Source organism: Anomaloglossus baeobatrachus, chromosome 3, assembly GCF_048569485.1.
Source record: "Anomaloglossus baeobatrachus isolate aAnoBae1 chromosome 3, aAnoBae1.hap1, whole genome shotgun sequence".
Classification (NCBI taxonomy): Eukaryota; Metazoa; Chordata; class Amphibia; order Anura; family Aromobatidae; genus Anomaloglossus; species Anomaloglossus baeobatrachus.
In genome coordinates this window covers 368,750,102-368,767,750 of record NC_134355.1, presented here as the reverse complement: position 1 = coordinate 368,767,750, position 17,649 = coordinate 368,750,102, and positions in this window count along the sequence as shown.

Sequence of the window (17,649 nt, the reverse complement as noted above, 5' to 3'; positions counted from 1 at the left end):
AAAAAATGGGGATGCACTTAGAAAAATTGACCTCCTTGGTAAGCCCATAAACCCATTCACAATAAGCACAGGCACAATTTTCATATATAGTGTATATATATAATATATATATATATACTGTATATAAAAAAATAATACAATTATATTAACAAGTGTCACAAAAATTTCATATGTTTGGAACAGCCAGACTTCCAGAACTAACCACTAGGGGTCATGTGAATGTAAAGGCAGCATGTAATTATACTTCAGCTACTAGATCTAATAATATTAAATTTCATGTCCACACAAGGGGAATAAAATATATATCACAACCAAAAATTAATGTATATTATACAATAAATTAAAAAAGAAAAGAATCAGTGTATGTTACATAGAGATGAGCGAACCAGCCGTGGTTCGGCTCGAGTTCGGTTCGTCGAACGGAGGTCTCGTTCGAGTTCAGTTCGGCGAACGTTCGACGAACCGAACTCGAACCAATAGGATATACGGTAATAGGAGGCACTCACAAACACATAAAAACACATTATAAATGTACACATACAGTTAATAAACATTGCCATAACACTTACCGGTCCCCGCAATCCCTCCTGCACTCTATCTCCTGCCGCTATTCCATCCGATGATCGCTGAATCCTCCCAGTAACCAGCACTGCCAGCAGTGATGCAGGACCTATCGTGACGTCAAAATAGCCATGTGACCAGTCACGTGGCTATTATCTCATTGGCTACAGACTGGTCACATGACTATGACGCGTCATGTAGGACCTGTCATTGTACACGGTGCACATTTGTGTATCGCCGTGTACCGGCGACATGCTCTAGCACACTGTCGACTCCCCGTTCTGTTAGGGACCGGCTGACACAGCCGGTCAGTAACGGAGATCACCGTTGCCATAGCAACGCAGTTAGCGGTGACGTCACCGCTAACCGCGGCTCCGGGAATCACATGATCGGAGCCCTGTTGCTATGGTAACGCGTCTGTCAGCATTACCGCTGTTACCGCTAGCAGCACTGATCTCTCACGGAGTGAAGGCTGCACGCTGCTTCCAGTGAAGGCTGCACGGGAAGCAGCGTCTTCCCCCATGCAGCAGTGATGTAGCAGAGCTGCATTTGTTGAACGAGAAAGACAGAAGACCATGGATCGTGGAGGGCTGACAGGGGGTAATAAAGATGGAGTCTCTAATGTGTCTGTGTATTTATTTCAATTAAAGTATTTTTTCTCTGTGTGGTGTTTTTTTTTAACCCTTTATTGGAGATTCTTAATGGCCGGGTCAAACGTGCCTGACATTAAGAATCTCTGGCTTAATACTGGCTAGTAAAACAAAGCCAGTATTAACTCATGATTACCCAACAAGCCACCCGGCTCCAGGGCTGTTGGAAGAGTTGGATACAGCGCCAGATGATGGCGCTTCTATGAGAGCGCCATTTTCTGGGGCGGCTGCGGACTGAAATTCGCTGCAGTGGCGCCCAGAAACCTCAGGCTAACCTGTGCTGTGGATTCCAATCCCCAGCTGCCTAGTTGTACCTGGCTGGACACAAAAATGGGGCGAAGCCCACGTCATTTGTTTTTTAATTATTTCATGAAATAAGTGAAATAATTAAAAAAAACGGGCTTCCCTATATTTTTGGTTCCCAGCCGGGTACAAATAGGCAGCTGGGGGTTGGAGGCAGCCCGTGGCTGCCTGCTGTACCTGGCTAGCATACAAAAATATGGCGAAGCCCACGTCATTTTTTTGGTGGGCAAAAAACTTCTGCATACAGTCCTGGATGGAGTATGCTGAGCCTTGTAGTTCTGCAGCTGCTGTCTGCTCTTCTCCATACAGACAGACAGCAGCTGCAGAACTACAAGGCTCAGCATACTCCATCCAGGACTGTATGCAGAAGTTTTTTGCCCCCTGAAAAAATTATGTGGGCTTCGCCATATTTTTGTATGCTAGCCAGGTACAGCAGGCAGGTACGGCTGCCCCCAACCCCCAGTTGCCTATTTGTACCCGGCTGGGAACCAAAAATAAAGGGAAGCCCTTTTTTTATTATTTCATGAATTTCATGAAATAATTAGAAAACAAATGACGTAGGCTTCGCCCCATTTTTGTGTCCAGCCAGGTACAACTAGGCAGCTGGGGATTGGAATCCGCAGCACAGGTTGGCCTGAGCTTTCTGGGCCCCAATGCTGCGAATTGCAGTCTGCAGCCACCTCAGAAAATGGCATTTTCATAGAAGCGCCATCTTCTGGCGCTGTATCCAACTCTTCCAGCACCTGCCTGCTATACCTGGCTAGCATACAAAAATATGGCGAAGCTCACGTCCTTTTTTTGTAGTTTTTTGGCAAAAAAAATAAAAAATGCTTCCCTGGATTTTCCATTGCCAGTGAAGGTAACACCAAGCAGTGGGGGTTAGCAGCCAGTAGCTGCTTGGATTACCCTTAGCTAGCAATACAAAAAATGCAGCGGGAGCCCATATATATTTTTTTTAATTATTTATTTAAATAACTAAAAACAAAATGGGCTTCCCTGTATTTTGATTGCTGGACATCACAGTGCTGTAAAAATAAATCTTTAAAAAAAATATGACGTAGCGCTCCGCGGTATTTTTGATTCTCAGTGCAGATAAAACAGACAGCTATGGGTTGCCACCCCCATCTGCCTGCCGTTACCTTGGTTGGCAATCAAAATACAGGGAAGCCCATTAATTTTTTCTATATAAAAAATAGTTAAAAAAAAAAAAATGACGTTGGATCCCCCCATTTTTGATAGCCAGCTAGGGTAAAGCAGACGGCTGTAGCCTGAAAACCACAGCTGGCAGCTTTACTGTGGTTGGGGATCCAATGTGGAGGTCCCCCCAGGCTCTTTTTTTATAATTATTTTATAAATATTAATAATTACACAAAAAAAGTAGGGTCCCCCCCAAATTGGATCACCAGCCAAGGTGAAGCGGACAGCTGTGGTCTGGTATTCTCAGGGTGGGAAGGTTCATAGTTATTGGGCCTTCACAGCCTAAAAATAGCAGGCCGCAGGCACCCCAGATGTGGCGCATCCACTAGATGCGCCAATCCTGGCGCTTCACCCCAGCTCATCCCGTGCCCTGGTGCAGTGGCAAACGGGGTAATAAATCAGGTTGATACTAGCTCTCCCCGGGTCCACAGCAGCAGAGTCCATGTCATAACTGTTGCTACCAAAGCTGCAATGCCCTGCTCATGAGGTAAGGGCATGCCTAATCAGGAGAACTATTCTACATTTCCAAATATTGGTATTTGCTGATATTATTGCTATTCCACCTACTATATATTGGGGATAGGATCTTGGAGATGGAATACCCCTTTAAGTCCAGTTATCCAGCTGAATGAATACTTAACAACAGAGCTCGCTATTTAGATGTGTTTTCTTGTGGCGTATAACGGACTCTCATGTTTGGTAGTCGTTCAGCAGGGAAACTATAAAAGCAAATCCCTCCATTTGGAAATGTAGTATAGCTCTCCTGATCAACTATGTTCCTTACCTCATGAGCAGGGCATTGCAGTAATAATAATAATTTATTCATTTATATAGCGTTATTAATTCCATAGCGCTGTATGTCTTTGGAGTGTGGGAGGAAACCGGAGTACCCGGAGGAAACCCACGCAAACACGGGGAGAACATACAAACTCCTTGCAGATGGTGTCCTGGGTGGGAATTGAACCCAGGACCTCAGCGCTGCAAGACTGCAGTGCTAACCACTGAGCCCCCGTGCTGCCCATTTAGCTTATAGATGCATAACCACCACTCACTGTGTCTGAACACAGGAAGCTGAGCTGACAGCCGCTCTGTGCATGCGGCAGCGTCTATTGTGAAGGAGAGGGCCATGGGGGGATCAACGCTGCACAGGTACCGTGGGACACCGGGGAACACCGGTGGGGTTATAGGGGGTGACCTGGCAGGGCCTGGGGAGGAGTTTGGTACATGGCACATGCGACAGAAATCAGAAGAGTAGGGTGAATGTGGCCGGCGTGCTGCTGTGCGCGCGGCCATCTTGGATTTCTGGGAGGACATCAGGGGGGACACTTTGGCGACACCGTGGTACCGGAGGGGACCGGGTAGGAGATTTATCATGTTTGTTCATGCCAGATGGGAGATAAATAATTTTTTACCGGCGCTGTCATTTACTGTAACGTGATCATTGGTATACGGTGTATACCTGTGATCACGTGAGCGGGGACCGGAAAAACCATCCTGAATCATGATCTCCAGGGTCTCAGCTAGCCCTGAAACCCCGGAGATTTTCTGACGCTGGGGGGGCGCTATTCACTTATTTCTCCCTGCTATTTATAAACGGCAGATCAGAATAAGGCTACATTAACACGACCGATCCATTTTTGTGGTCTGCAAAAAACAGTCCGTTTTTTTTCACGGGTGCATCCGTGTGGCATCCGTTTCCATTCCGTAGACGGTCCATATGTCATCTGTTTGTCATCCGTGTGCCTTCCGTTTTTTTTGTGTACTGCAAAAAAACTGAAGGAGGGAAAATACATAAATTTACCCAGGATCCATAGCTTCATGCTACATGAGGCGGTCACATGTTCACTCCAGTGCCATTTTCTACTGCTTTTCACAACGTAGAGCGCGCTGGTGATTTTCTTTTGCTTATACACTTCATATCAGTCTTTTCTGTCATTATAATGGCAGAAAGACACATAATGTCCCACTCTCCTGCATTTTGTAATTTTGCACCCTTTGCTGCCTTTCATGTGGCACTAAGGGGTGCTTAGCTTTGTATTTAGCCAAAAAAAATAAAAAAAAAAATGACGTAGGGTTCCCCCTATTTTTGTAGCCAGCTAGGGTAAAGCAGACAGCTGCAGCCTGCAGACCACAGCTGGCAGCCTCACCTTGGCTGGTAATCCAAAACTGAGGGCACCCTACGCTGTTATTTTAAATTAAATAAATAATTTAAAAAAAAAAAAACGTAGGGGTCCCCCCAAAATTGGATCACCAGCCAAGGTAAAGCAGACAGCTGGGGTCTGATATTCTCAGACTAGGGAGGTCCATGGTTATTGGACTCTCCCCAGCCTAAAAATAGCAGGCCGCAGCCGCCCCAGAAGTGGCGCATCCATTAGATGCGCCAATCCTGGTGCTTCGCCCCAGCTCATCCCGTGCCCTGGTGCGGTGGCAAACGGGGTAATATATGGGGTTAATACCAGATGTGTAATGTGACCTGGCACCAAGCCCTGGGGTTGGTGAGGTCAGGCGTCTATCAGATACCCGACATCACCAACCCAGTCAGTAATTAAAAAAAATAGACGACAAACACATTTTTATTTGAAAAAACACTCCCCAATACATTCCCTCTTTAACCAATTTATTAGAAAGAAAAACAAATCCAGGTCTGCTGTAATCCAAGGGGTTGCCATGACGATCCACACTGTCCGAGTCAATGAAGAGCAGGATGTTCCCCATTGGCTGGGAGAGCAGTGCAGTGACCTGAGCTAACATCAATGGGTCAGCCCAGGTCACTGCAGGGGATGACAAGTGCTGCTGTCAGCGAGGTACATTACCTGCGCTGATCTCCTGCACACTGAATCATCTTCACAGCCAAGTATCGCGAGTGGCCCGTGACGTCACCGCTAGTCAGTCTCGGGTCGGAAGCGAGAGAAGGTGATGTGACAAGCGGCGGCCATGGAGGACAGTGACAGCGCTGAGGTCGGGACTTCATCACCGCAGGTAAGCCGAGCGGGACCATGTGTGCAGAGTGCCAGGTGGGTGGAGCCTAGCTGGGCAATGTGTGCAGAGTGCCAGGTGGGCGGAGCCTAGCGGGACCATGTGTGCAGAGTGACAGGTGGGCAGATCCTAGCGGGGTAATGTGTGCAGAGTGTCAGGTGGGTGGAGCCTAGCGGGACGATGTGTGCAGAGTGCCAGATGGGCGGAGCCTAGCGGGACCATGTGTGCAGAGTGCCAGGTGGGCGGAGCCTAGCGAGGTAATGTGTGCAGAGTTCCAGGTGGGCGGAGCCTAGCGGGACCATGTGTGCAGAGTGCCAGGTGGGCGGAGCCTAGCGGGACGATATGTGCAGAGTGCCAGGTGGGCGGAGCCTAGCGGGACCATGTGTGCAGAGTGACAGGTGGGCGGAGCCATGTGTGCTGGCGGCGGAGTGCGAAGTGGGTGGAGCCTAGCGCGGTCATGTGGCGCTGAGGACGTCAGTGTCTTGGACTGCTTGGCTGGGGACAGGTGTGTGTGTGTGTGTGTGTACATGCCGCGTGCAGGAGGGGGCGGAGTGAGCTGAGCGGGGAAGTGTGGGCTTCCTGCACGTAACTAGGATAAATATCGGGTTACTAACCAAAGCGCTTTGCTTGGATACCCAATGTTTATCTTGGTTAGCAGCTTCTGGCAGGCTGCCAGCGATGGCTCTTGCACACTGTAGCTGTAAAAAGCCCTGCTTTTTGCAGCTAGAACCGTTCTCGAACGTATCTAGAACTATCGAGCTTTTGCAAAAAGCTCGAGTTCTAGTTCGATCTAGAACAGCCCCAAAAATCACTCGAACCGCGAACTGGAGAACCGCGAACCGCGCTCAACTCTAATGTTACATACAATAGAAAATACAAGAAAAGATGGTGTAACAAAACTGCACTGGTGAACGAATGAATGAATGAATGAATCAATCAATCAATAAAGAAAGAAAGAAAGAAGTAATGTGAATAGATTTTAAAAGTGCAACAGTGAAAAAATACTGTCCAAATACAGAGATATATAAATTCATAGAATTTAAATTATGCTGAAAAAGATGTTAAGTGGTAAATATTCCACGAACTCCATTCAGTGCAATGAAAAACTAAACAAGGCTGGAAAAATAGCCATGGATCAAATAAAAATGAAGTGCAAGACAGCCTCAAAGAATAATGACAGTGTCAGGCTGAGAATACCATGCATTCCCTATACCCCATGAAAGGGCAATTTATGTACATATTAAATCCATTAATATTTTGATGTATAAAATTATCAATAAAGTTGAGTTGTTTAGTGAATGGTATTTCCTGTATCTTTTGCAGGTTCATGGTAATATACAGTATATAGCAATATAGGATTTTTTTTTTTATATTGAGGACTCTTATAGGGTATATCAGAATACTGTACTGTGGGCCTATAGCCAGGACGGACAGGTCACCCTCATGTTGATTATTTGGTTGCTGACATTCCTTAAACAAATCTGCATCTCCTGGCAAAAAAAGTGTCAAAACGGGATCGCGTTTAGATGCGTTTTTTGTCAAAAGATGCAGATTTGGTGCCGGAATTTGGCGTATAAATTTCTGCATCAAATCTGCAGCTTCTGGCAAAAAAAAACACAGTTTAGGTGCTGTTTTCTGTCAGGAGATACATATTTAGTGCAAAAATGTCTGCACCAGATTTCTGCATCAAATTTGCATCTCCTTGCAGAAAAGCACTGTTGTTGTAAGATTTTCTGCCAGGAAATGCAGATTTGGTTCTGGAATTTATACACCAAATGTCTGCATTATATCTGCATCTCCAGGCAAAAAAAAAAAAAAAATGCATGAAAACCTCATCAAATCTGCATTGCATTTTGATGTGGATTTTTTGCCAGAAGATGGAGATTTGGTGCGGTAGTTTGGTGTATAAATTCCAGCAACAAATCTGCATCTCTTGGCAAAAAAAGTGGTTTTCTGCCAGGGAATGCAGGTCTCATTGAACTCAATGAGTTTACCTGAGATAAGGTCACTGAGTTCAATGAGTTCACTAGGTGAGTTTACCTGCGGTCACAGTTGGGATACTGTGGAAACCTCGAGCTGTCACTGCAGGTAAACACAGTGACATCATTGCCCACAGCTCCGGTTCAGTCAGCTGCAGAGGGTGGTCATGTTATCTAAGGTATCCGCTAACTGAGAGCTCAGTATGTAGCTAAGCCGGGATAGTCATGGGACTTTGTATGGATTACACCGGATCTGCAAGGGTGTGTTGGGGGCTAATGAAGGTTTGAAAGAGTGTGTATTTTATCTCAAATATAGGAATTTTTGTTTTTATTTCTTTTCACTTACAGGATTAGCAATTGGGGTGTCTCACAGATGCCTCCCATTACTAAACCAGGGCTTAGTGGCAGCTATGATTTTTGACAAATGACAGCTGTCATTAACCCCTTATATTACCCCGATTGACACCGCACGAGTGCAATCGGTATGAGCTTGGTAAAGCACCAGGATTGACACACATAATGTGATGTGCCAAATCTGAGAAGCTACAGGCTGGTAATTTTAGGCTTGAGTGGGCCAATATCTTTGGCTCTTCCCATTCAGATAATATCAGGCCCCACCTGTCTGAATTACCGTGGCTGGATATAAAAAATAAGAGGTACCATACTTGTTTTTTTCCTTTTAATTATTTTGATATCCAGTCATGATAAAGCTCACAGATGGGGGCTGCAGCCTGTAGCTGCTGTTTTACCTGATCTGGCTGTCAAAATATGCGGACACAGGGTGGGGGGCGTGTGTAGCAGTCTGCAAACAAACACAGACACTGGCACAGAGCACCCTATTCATGAACATTAATAAGCGGGCCTGGAAGAGAGTCTGACTGCAATGTGATCCTAAGGGAAACATAGTATATATAACTATCATGCTCTTACTACCATTTAACTTCCTTTTGTAGCCCCCTAGCACTACAGCCATATTAATGTTCAAAACTTCACGTCCCCATTGACTTGTATCAGGTTAGTTTCCAGGGTCAAGTTCGGCTGCCGAACCAATTTTTTTTTAGTCCTTGCTGTTTTGACAAACCCGAACATCCATGGATCCACTCATCACTACTTATTATTGCTTCAAGGATAACAGGTACCAGACTCAGTTACTTTGTTTTAAAATGATATGAATATTATTGTGACGATCTGAGGTTGTGGTTTGTATTAATTAGCTAGGCAGGTTAACAATGCAATTATATTACGTCTTCCATCCACGGTCTTACAGCATTTCCGTGTAGATAGCCAAAACGAGATGGCCCAAATCCACAAGATCTCAAAGTGGGACCGGTAGTTCCACTGTCCCCTTATCAGGTGATACTCACTGTCTCCCATCTTTTGGTTAGGCCACAGCTTATATATATTATTATTATTTATTATTATAGCGCCATTTATTCCATGGCGCTTTACAAGTGAGAGAGGGTATACGTACAACAATCATTAACAGTACAAGACAGACTGGTATAGGAGGAGAGAGGACCCTGCCCGCGAGGGCTCACAGTCTACAAGGAATGGGTGATGGTACAATAGGTGAGGACAGAGCTGGTTGCGCAGTGGTCTACTGGACTGAGGGTTATTGTAGGTTGTAGGCTTGTTGGAAGAGGTGGGTCTTGAGGTTCCTCTTGAAGCTTTCCACGGTGGTGGAGAGTCTGATGTGCTGAGGTAGAGCGTTCCAGAGTATGGGGGATGCACGGGAGAAATCTTGTACGCGATTGTGGGAAGAAGAGATAAGAGAGGAGCAGAGAAGGAGATCTTGTGAGGATCTGAGGTTGCATGCAGGTAGGTACCGGGAGACTAGGTCACAGATGTAGGGAGGAGACAGGTTGTGCATGGCTTTGTATGTCATGGTTAATGTTTTGAACTGGAGGCGTTGGGCGATGGGAAGCCAGTGAAGGGATTGGCAGAGTGGCGAGGCTGGGGAGTAGCGAGGGGAGAGGTGGATTAAGCGGGCCGCAGAGTTTAGGATAGATTGGAGGGGTGCAAGAGTGTTGGAAGGGAGGCCAGAGAGCAGGAGGTTGCAGTAGTCGAGGCGGGAGATGATGAGGGCATGCACTAATGTTTTTGCAGATTCTTGGTTAAGGAAAGCACGGGGCCGGGAGATATTTTTGAGTTGTAATCAGCATGAGTTGAAGAGGGCCTGGATGTGTGGCTTGAAGGATAGAGCAGAGTCGAGGGTTACTCCAAGGCAACGAGCTTGTGAGACTGGGGTGAGTGAGCAACCATGAAGTTTGATGGAAAAGCTTGTTGGAGGAGATGAGTGAGGAGGAGGAAAGACAATGAACTCTGTTTTGTCCATGTTAAGTTTTAGGAATCGTGCAGAGAAGAAGGATGAAATAGCAGACAGACATTGTGGTATTTTGGTTAGTGGAGAGGTAATGTCAGGTCCAGAGAGGTAGATCTGTGTGTCATCGGCATAGAGATGATACTGGAAGCCGTGGGACTCTATGATGCCCAGAGATAAGAGAATCTGTAGTAGGAGGGAATGGTCTACTGTGTCGAAGGCAGAGGACAGGTCCAGGAGGAGGAGGATAGAGTAGTGTCGCTTGGCTTTGGCGGTTAGTAGATCATTGGTGACTTTGGTTAGGGCAGTTTCGGTAGAATGATGTGGTCGGAAGCCAGATTGAAGCCGGTCAAAGAGGGAGCAGGAGGAGAGGTATGAGGACAATTCAAGATGGACATGCTGTTCCAGTAGTTTTGAGGCATAGGGGAGAAGGGATATGGGGCGATAGTTTGACACAGAGGATGGGTCAAGGGAGGGCTTTTTGAGGATGGGTGTAATAGAGGCATGTTTAAAGCATGAAGGGAATACACCAGTTGTTAGTGATAGGTTGAAGAGATGGGTTAGGTCTGGGATGAGGACTGCGGTGATGTTGGGGATGAGGTGTGATGGGAGCGGGTCCAGTGCACAGGTGGTTAGATGTGATCTTGAGAGTAGAGTGGAGAGATTGTTTTCTGTCATGGTGGAGAAGCTGGATTTGGAGGAAGAGGGATGAGTAGCTATGATGAGGGGCTGTGGTGATTGTGGGCCAAAGCTTGCTCTGATGTTGTCGATCTTCCGCTTGAAGAAAGAGGCAAAGTCTTCAGTTGAGATGAGAGGAGAGGGAGGTGGTGCCGGAGGACGGAGGAGAGAATTGAAAGTCTTGAATAGCTGTTTAAGGTTGTGAGAGAGAGACGATATGAGGGATGAGAAGTAGGTTTGTTTTGCAGCAGTGAGTGTGGACTTGAAAGTGGTCAGGGACTCTTTATATGCAATGAAGTGCTCACCGCTATGGTTTGCAGTCACAGCCTATGCTCCTCCAGACAATGGATACCACAACAAAAGCGCGTGTATCCAGCTCTAGTCGGCAACAACCCCCCCTCCCCTTGTCATTATAAAAGCACCCCATGCACCCCCCTCTAGGTTCAAGCCTGGCCCCCGGGAAACACCCCCAATGCTAACTGCATTGGTGGAGCTTTTTCCTGAGGTCAAGCCTCTCACCTGGGACTGTGTGTGAGACCTCCTGAGGTGATATGTCCACTAAGTCTACTATCACCATCCATATAATGGGACTAGTGGCTGGGAGAACAATGGCTTAATTGAGGCCCCTGTGACACTAGCGAGAGTAATGGAATGATTACCTAATTACCAATCTCGTGCCTAGTATTCTGTGTACATAAAATCCAGCCGAAACATCTCTACCTTATGGCTCCGGAGTCTGGATGAGCATGGTATGTGTATGTGTGAACTGTGTCACCCACAGCAGCCCTCCTGATCCATTAACCTTTTATTGTGCACCTTAAACTGACAAGCAAGAAAATATCTAATAACACATAACAATGAGATCGATATAACCAGCACTTAGTCCTTTGTACCTGTGGACTCTGCTTTATGTCCATTGGTCTAAGACTCTTTAGTCCACAGCCAGCTCTTGACAACTATCATTAGCCACTGACAAGTGAATAGGCTTCAAATTAAAGATGACACCTATCACCAATTCTGATATGTCTGTTTTAGGAAATAATTATGTTTCTTAAAAGATTACAGTTCTGGAGCATCTTTTCTTGGAAGCCTATATTGTGTCCCTAAGTTATTGCTCCTAAAAAAGACAAAATAAATACATAACTGCTGGTTATTACATTTACCATTTTCAAAGTGGTGTGCCCCTACTCTGTGGTTATATGACAGTGCCAAGGTGTTTAGGAACAAATGCCCAAGTGGTAAAACCCTCATGGCAATTTATTAAAGAATTTTAGAAGGAATAACAGATGAACTGCACAATACATAATTCTAAGAACAGATGTTCCAGAAGTTTTCATTTATGAGAAAAACTATATTTTTTACGAAAATAATTGTGTGAAGAAAAAGATAACACACTTGCAGTATATAAACATTTCGAAGACTTCTCTCTACCATATGTTTATGAACTGATTCAAATACCTGCAGTGATCTAATATTTTTACAACCCTATTGCCTGGGTGGGTCAGAAGACTCACTCAGTGTAAAATAAGAGGCCACCATGCTGGAAAACTATGGAATTAGTTTGAGAAAAAAAATTGACTCCGAAGTTGTAGTAATGCTTAGCTTTCCATAGAGATCTTTTGCATTGTAAATAATTGTTTAGATCTTGTGGTAGGACATGCTCATGCAAAGGGTAGCCATAAATGGTTAGAAAGACTGGGCTACTTTTTTAAAGAACCACTGTCCACCATGGGAGGGGTCTGGACTACTTTTTTAAAGAACCACTGTCCTCCATGGGAGGGGTCTGGTATTTTCTCTCATCACTGATCCAGTCCCTGTTCTGGAGGTGTCTAACTGGAGCGTTGGCCACATATAAGCACTACAACTCCATTCAATGTCAATATGACTGATGGTGAAAGTCTACTACTACATTTATCTATCTTTTTCTTTCACATCAGCTCCATAGACAATGGACAGAGCGGTTGAGTGCACCCCCATTATGGTTATCGGCTGGGGATAGTGCCGTGGATCAGTCCACTGTATACCAAATGTGGCCAGATTGGACAGTGCCTGATTGTATTGGGAAACACCTATTTTGGAAGAAATAATAACACGCAGTTGTTATATAGAATTCCAAGAAAAAAAATAGAGTCATGGCATTAAAAATAACAACAGATCCAACTTGTTTCTGATTTTGTTACTACATTAATACCATAAAGGAGTACATTAGAAAGTACTATAATTATTGCAACACACATACATGGATATGAGAGGTCTTCACTAGAGTTGAGCGCGGTTCGTGGTTCGTGGTTCTCCAGTTCGCGGCTCGAGTGATTTTTGGGCTGTTCGAGATCGAACTAGAACTCGAGCTTTTTGCTAAAAGCTCGATAGTTCTAGATACGTTCGAGAACGGTTCTAGCAGCAAAAAGCAGGGCTTTTTACAGCTACAGTGAGCAGGAGCCATCGCTGGCAGCCTGCCACAAGCTGGTAACCAAGATAAACATCGGGTATCCAAGCAAAGCGCTTTGGTTAGTAACCCGATGTTTATCTTAGTTACGTGCAGGAAGCCCACACTTTCCCGCTCAGCTCGCTCCACCCCCTCCTGCCCGCGGCATGTACACATACACACACATACACAAACACACACACACACATCCACATCCTACCCCCCCCCCCGCCCCGCCCCCCCCACCCCGCCCGCCTGCCCGCCCGCCCGCTCGCCTCGCTCGCTCGGCTTACCTGCGGTGATGAAGTCCCGCCATCCCGACCTCAGCGCTGTCACTGTCCTCCATGGCCGCCGCTTGTCACATCACCTATCGCTTCCGACCCGAGACTGACTAGCGGTGACGTCACGGACCTCTCGCGATACTTGGTGTGAAGGCGCCGGGCGGTCATTGAGCTCAGTGACAGGGGCTGTCAGTGTGCTGGAGATCAGCGCAGGTAATGTACCTCACTGACAGCAGCACTTGTCACCCCCCTGCAGTGACCTGGGCTGACCCATTGATGTTAGCTCAGGTCACTGCACTGCTCTCCCAGCCAATGGGGAACATCCTGCTCTTCATTGACTGGGACAGTGTGCATCGTCATGGCAACCCCTTGGATTACACCAGACCTGGATTTGTTTTTCAATCTAATAAATTGGTTAAAGAGGGAATGTTTTGGGGAGTGTTTTTTCAAATAAAAATGTGTTTGTCGTGTATTTTTTTTTTATTACTGACTGGGTTGGTGATGTCGGGTATCTGATAGACGCCTGACCTCACCAACCCCAGGGCTTGATGCCAGGTGACATTACACATCTGGTATTAACCCCAAATATTACCCCGTTTGCCACCGCACCAGGGCGCGGGATGAGCTGGGGCGAAGCACCAGGATTGGCGCATCTAATGGATGCGCCACTTCTGGGGCGGCTGCAGCCTGCTATTTTTAGGCTGGGGAGATTCCAATAACCATGGACCTCCCTAGTCTGAGAATATCAGGCCCCAGCTGTCTGCTTTACCTTGGCTGGTGATCCAATTTTGGGGGACCCCTACGTGTTTTTTTTTTCAATTATTTATTTAATTTAAAATAACAGCGTGGGGTGCCCTCAGTTTTGGATTACCAGCCAAGGTGAGGTTGCCAGCTGTGGTCTGCAGGCTGCAGCCGTCTGCTTTACCCTAGCTGGCTACAAAACTAGGGGGAACCCTATGTCATTTTTTTTTCATTTTTTTGGCTAAATACAAAGCTAAGCACCCCTTAGTGCCACATGAAAGGTACCAAAGGGTGTTCCACTTTTTCTCCATTTTTTTCTCCACTTTCTCTCCACTTTTTCTCCACTTTTTCTCCATTTTTTTCTCCACTTATTCTCCACTTTTTCTCCTCTTATTCTCCACTTTCTCTCCACTTTTTCTCCACTTTTTCTCCTCTTATTCTCCACTTTTTCTCCACTTTTTCTCCACTTTTTCTCCATTTTTTTCTCCACTTTCTCCACTTTTTCTCCACTTTTTTCTCCACTTTTTCTCCTCTTATGCTCCACTTTTTCTCCTCTTAATCTCCACTTTTTCTCCACTTTTTCTCCACTTTTTCTCCACTTTTTTCTCCACTTTTTCTCCTCTTATGCTCCACTTTTTCTCCACTTTTTCTCCACTTTTTCTCCACTTTTTCTCCTCTTAATCTCCACTTTTTCTCCTCTTATGCTCCACTTTTTCTCCACTTTTTCTCCACGTTTTCTCCACTTTTTTCTCCACTTTTTCTCCTCCTATGCTCCACTTTTTCTCCACTTTTGCTCCACTTTTTCTCCACTTTTTCTCCACTTTTTCTCCACGTTTTCTCCACGTTTTCTCCACTTTTTTCTCCACTTTTTCTCCTCTTATGCTCCACTTTTTCTCCTCTTAATCTCCACTTTTTCTCCACTTTTTCTCCACTTTTTTCTCCACTTTTTCTCCTCTTATGCTCCACTTTTTCTCCACTTTTTCTCCACTTTTTCTCCACTTTTACTCCACTTTTTCTCCACTTTTTCTCCTCTTAATCTCCACTTTTTCTCCTCTTATGCTCCACTTTTTCTCCACTTTTTCTCCACTTTTTCTCCACGTTTTCTCCACGTTTTCTCCACTTTTTTCTCCACTTTTTCTCCTCCTATGCTCCACTTTTTCTCCACTTTTTCTCCACTTTTTCTCCACTTTTTCTCCACTTTTTCTCCACGTTTTCTCCACGTTTTCTCCACTTTTTTCTCCACTTTTTCTCCTCTTATGCTCCACTTTTTCTCCACTTTTTCTCCACTTTTTCTCCTCTTAATCTCCACTTTTTCTCCACTTTTTCTCCACTTTTTCTCCACTTTTTCTCCACTTTTTTCTCCACTTTTTCTCCACTTTTTCTCCTCTTATGCTCCACTTTTTCTCCACTTTTTCTCCACTTTTTCTCCACTTTTTCTCCTCTTATGCTCCACTTTTTCTCCACTTTTTCTCCACTTTTTCTCCACTTTTTCTCCACTTTTTTCTCCACTTTTTCTCCACTTTTTCTCCTCTTATGCTCCACTTTTTCTCCACTTTTTCTCCAGTTTTTCTCCACGTTTTCTCCACGTTTTCTCCACTTTTTTCTCCACTTTTTCTCCTCTTATGCTCCACTTTTTCTCCACTTTTTCTCCACTTTTTCTCCACTTTTTCTCCACTTTTTCTCCTCTTATTCTCCACTTTTTCTCCTCTTTTTCTCCACTTTTTCTCCATTTTTTTCTCCACTTTCTCCACTTTTTCTCCACTTTTTTCTCCATTTTTTCTCCTCTTATGCTCCACTTTTTCTCCTCTTAATCTCCACTTTTTCTCCACTTTTTCTCCACTTTTTCTCCACTTTTTTCTCCACTTTTTCTCCTCTTATGCTCCACTTTTTCTCCACTTTTTCTCCACTTTTTCTCCACTTTTTCTCCACTTTTTCTCCTCTTAATCTCCACTTTTTCTCCTCTTATGCTCCACTTTTTCTCCACTTTTTCTCCACTTTTTCTCCACTTTTTCTCCACTTTTTCTCCTCTTATGCTCCACTTTTTCTCCACTTTTTCTCCTCTTAATCTCCACTTTTTCTCCTCTTATGCTCCACTTTTTCTCCACTTTTTCTCCACTTTTTCTCCTCTTATGCTCCACTTTTTCTCCACTTTTTCTCCACTTTTTCTCCTCTTATGCTCCACTTTTTCTCCACTTTTTCTCCACTTTTTTCTCCACTTTTTCTCCTCTTATGCTCCACTTTTTCTCCACTTTTTCTCCACTTATGCTCCACTTTTTCTCCACTTTTTCTCCACTTTTTTCTCCACTTTTTCTCCTCTTAATCTCCACTTTTTCTCCACTTTTTCTCCACTTTTTCTCCACTTTTTCTCCACTTTTTCTCCACTTTTTTCTCCACTTTTTCTCCACTTTTTCTCCTCTTATGTTCCACTTATTCTCCACTTTTTCTCCACTTTTTCTCTACTTTTTCTATGGTCGGTCTACCCATTAGCTCTGCCATGCATAGTGTAGCTCTACACCTACTGCACATGTTACTTTATGATTGACATCTCTTTCGTACCAGAGCTGTCTAAGTCTACTCTGACCCCATATTTGTCATTACTATATTGTCCTTGTACTGTATTATGACATTTGTATCATGTGTTTCATTTCTTGCTGTGTTGCAATTTTTTTGCTGCATCCCAATTGTACCTCTACATTGTTCGAGTTTATGTTATTGTTCTCTCACTCTTATGTGATACTGATTATTGTCATTTTTCATGATTACATGCAGATAAGTCCAATCTGATGAAGGCTCAGGCCGAAACGTCATTTGTAACTTGTTTTGGACAAAAACATATATGCTTATGAAAAAAAAATTTTCTTAATACGGACCAATAAAGAGTGATTTTGCATTACTATCCGTTGTGACTTACTGACTTAGTCTGGGAGATATAGAGTGCCGAGGTTACTCACTAATTTTATCTATTATTACCTCTGAGCACCTATATACCAGTGAGCAGAGCTTCCTCTACAGTAGTTCTCCTGATTAGGCATGCCCTTACCTCATGAGCAGGGCATTGCAGCTTTGGTAGCAACCATTACGACATGGACTCTGCTGCTGTGGACCCGGGGAGAGTGAGTGCAGATTCATTGCACCCACACTCCTCACATGAAGGGTCCGCACTCCTAGAAAATGGGGGATACATTCCCTGAGTGTCTCCCCCCCATATTCTAGACGGTCCAGAGTCGTCGTGGGACCCCTTTATTTTTTTTTCTTACAATAAATTGGTGAAAGAGGAAATGTTTTGGGGACTGTTTTTTCAAATAAATTTCTTTTGTCGATTTTTTGTTTTTGTTAGTACTGACAGTTTATGATGTTGGGTATCTAATAGACGCCATGACATCACAAACTGCTGGGCTTGATCTCAGGTGACTTTACAGCTAGTATCAACCCGATTTATTACCCCGTTTGCCACTGCACCAGGGCACGGGATGAGCTGGGGTGAAGCGCCAGGATTGGCGCATCTAGTGGATGCGCCACGTCTGGGGTGCCTGCGGCC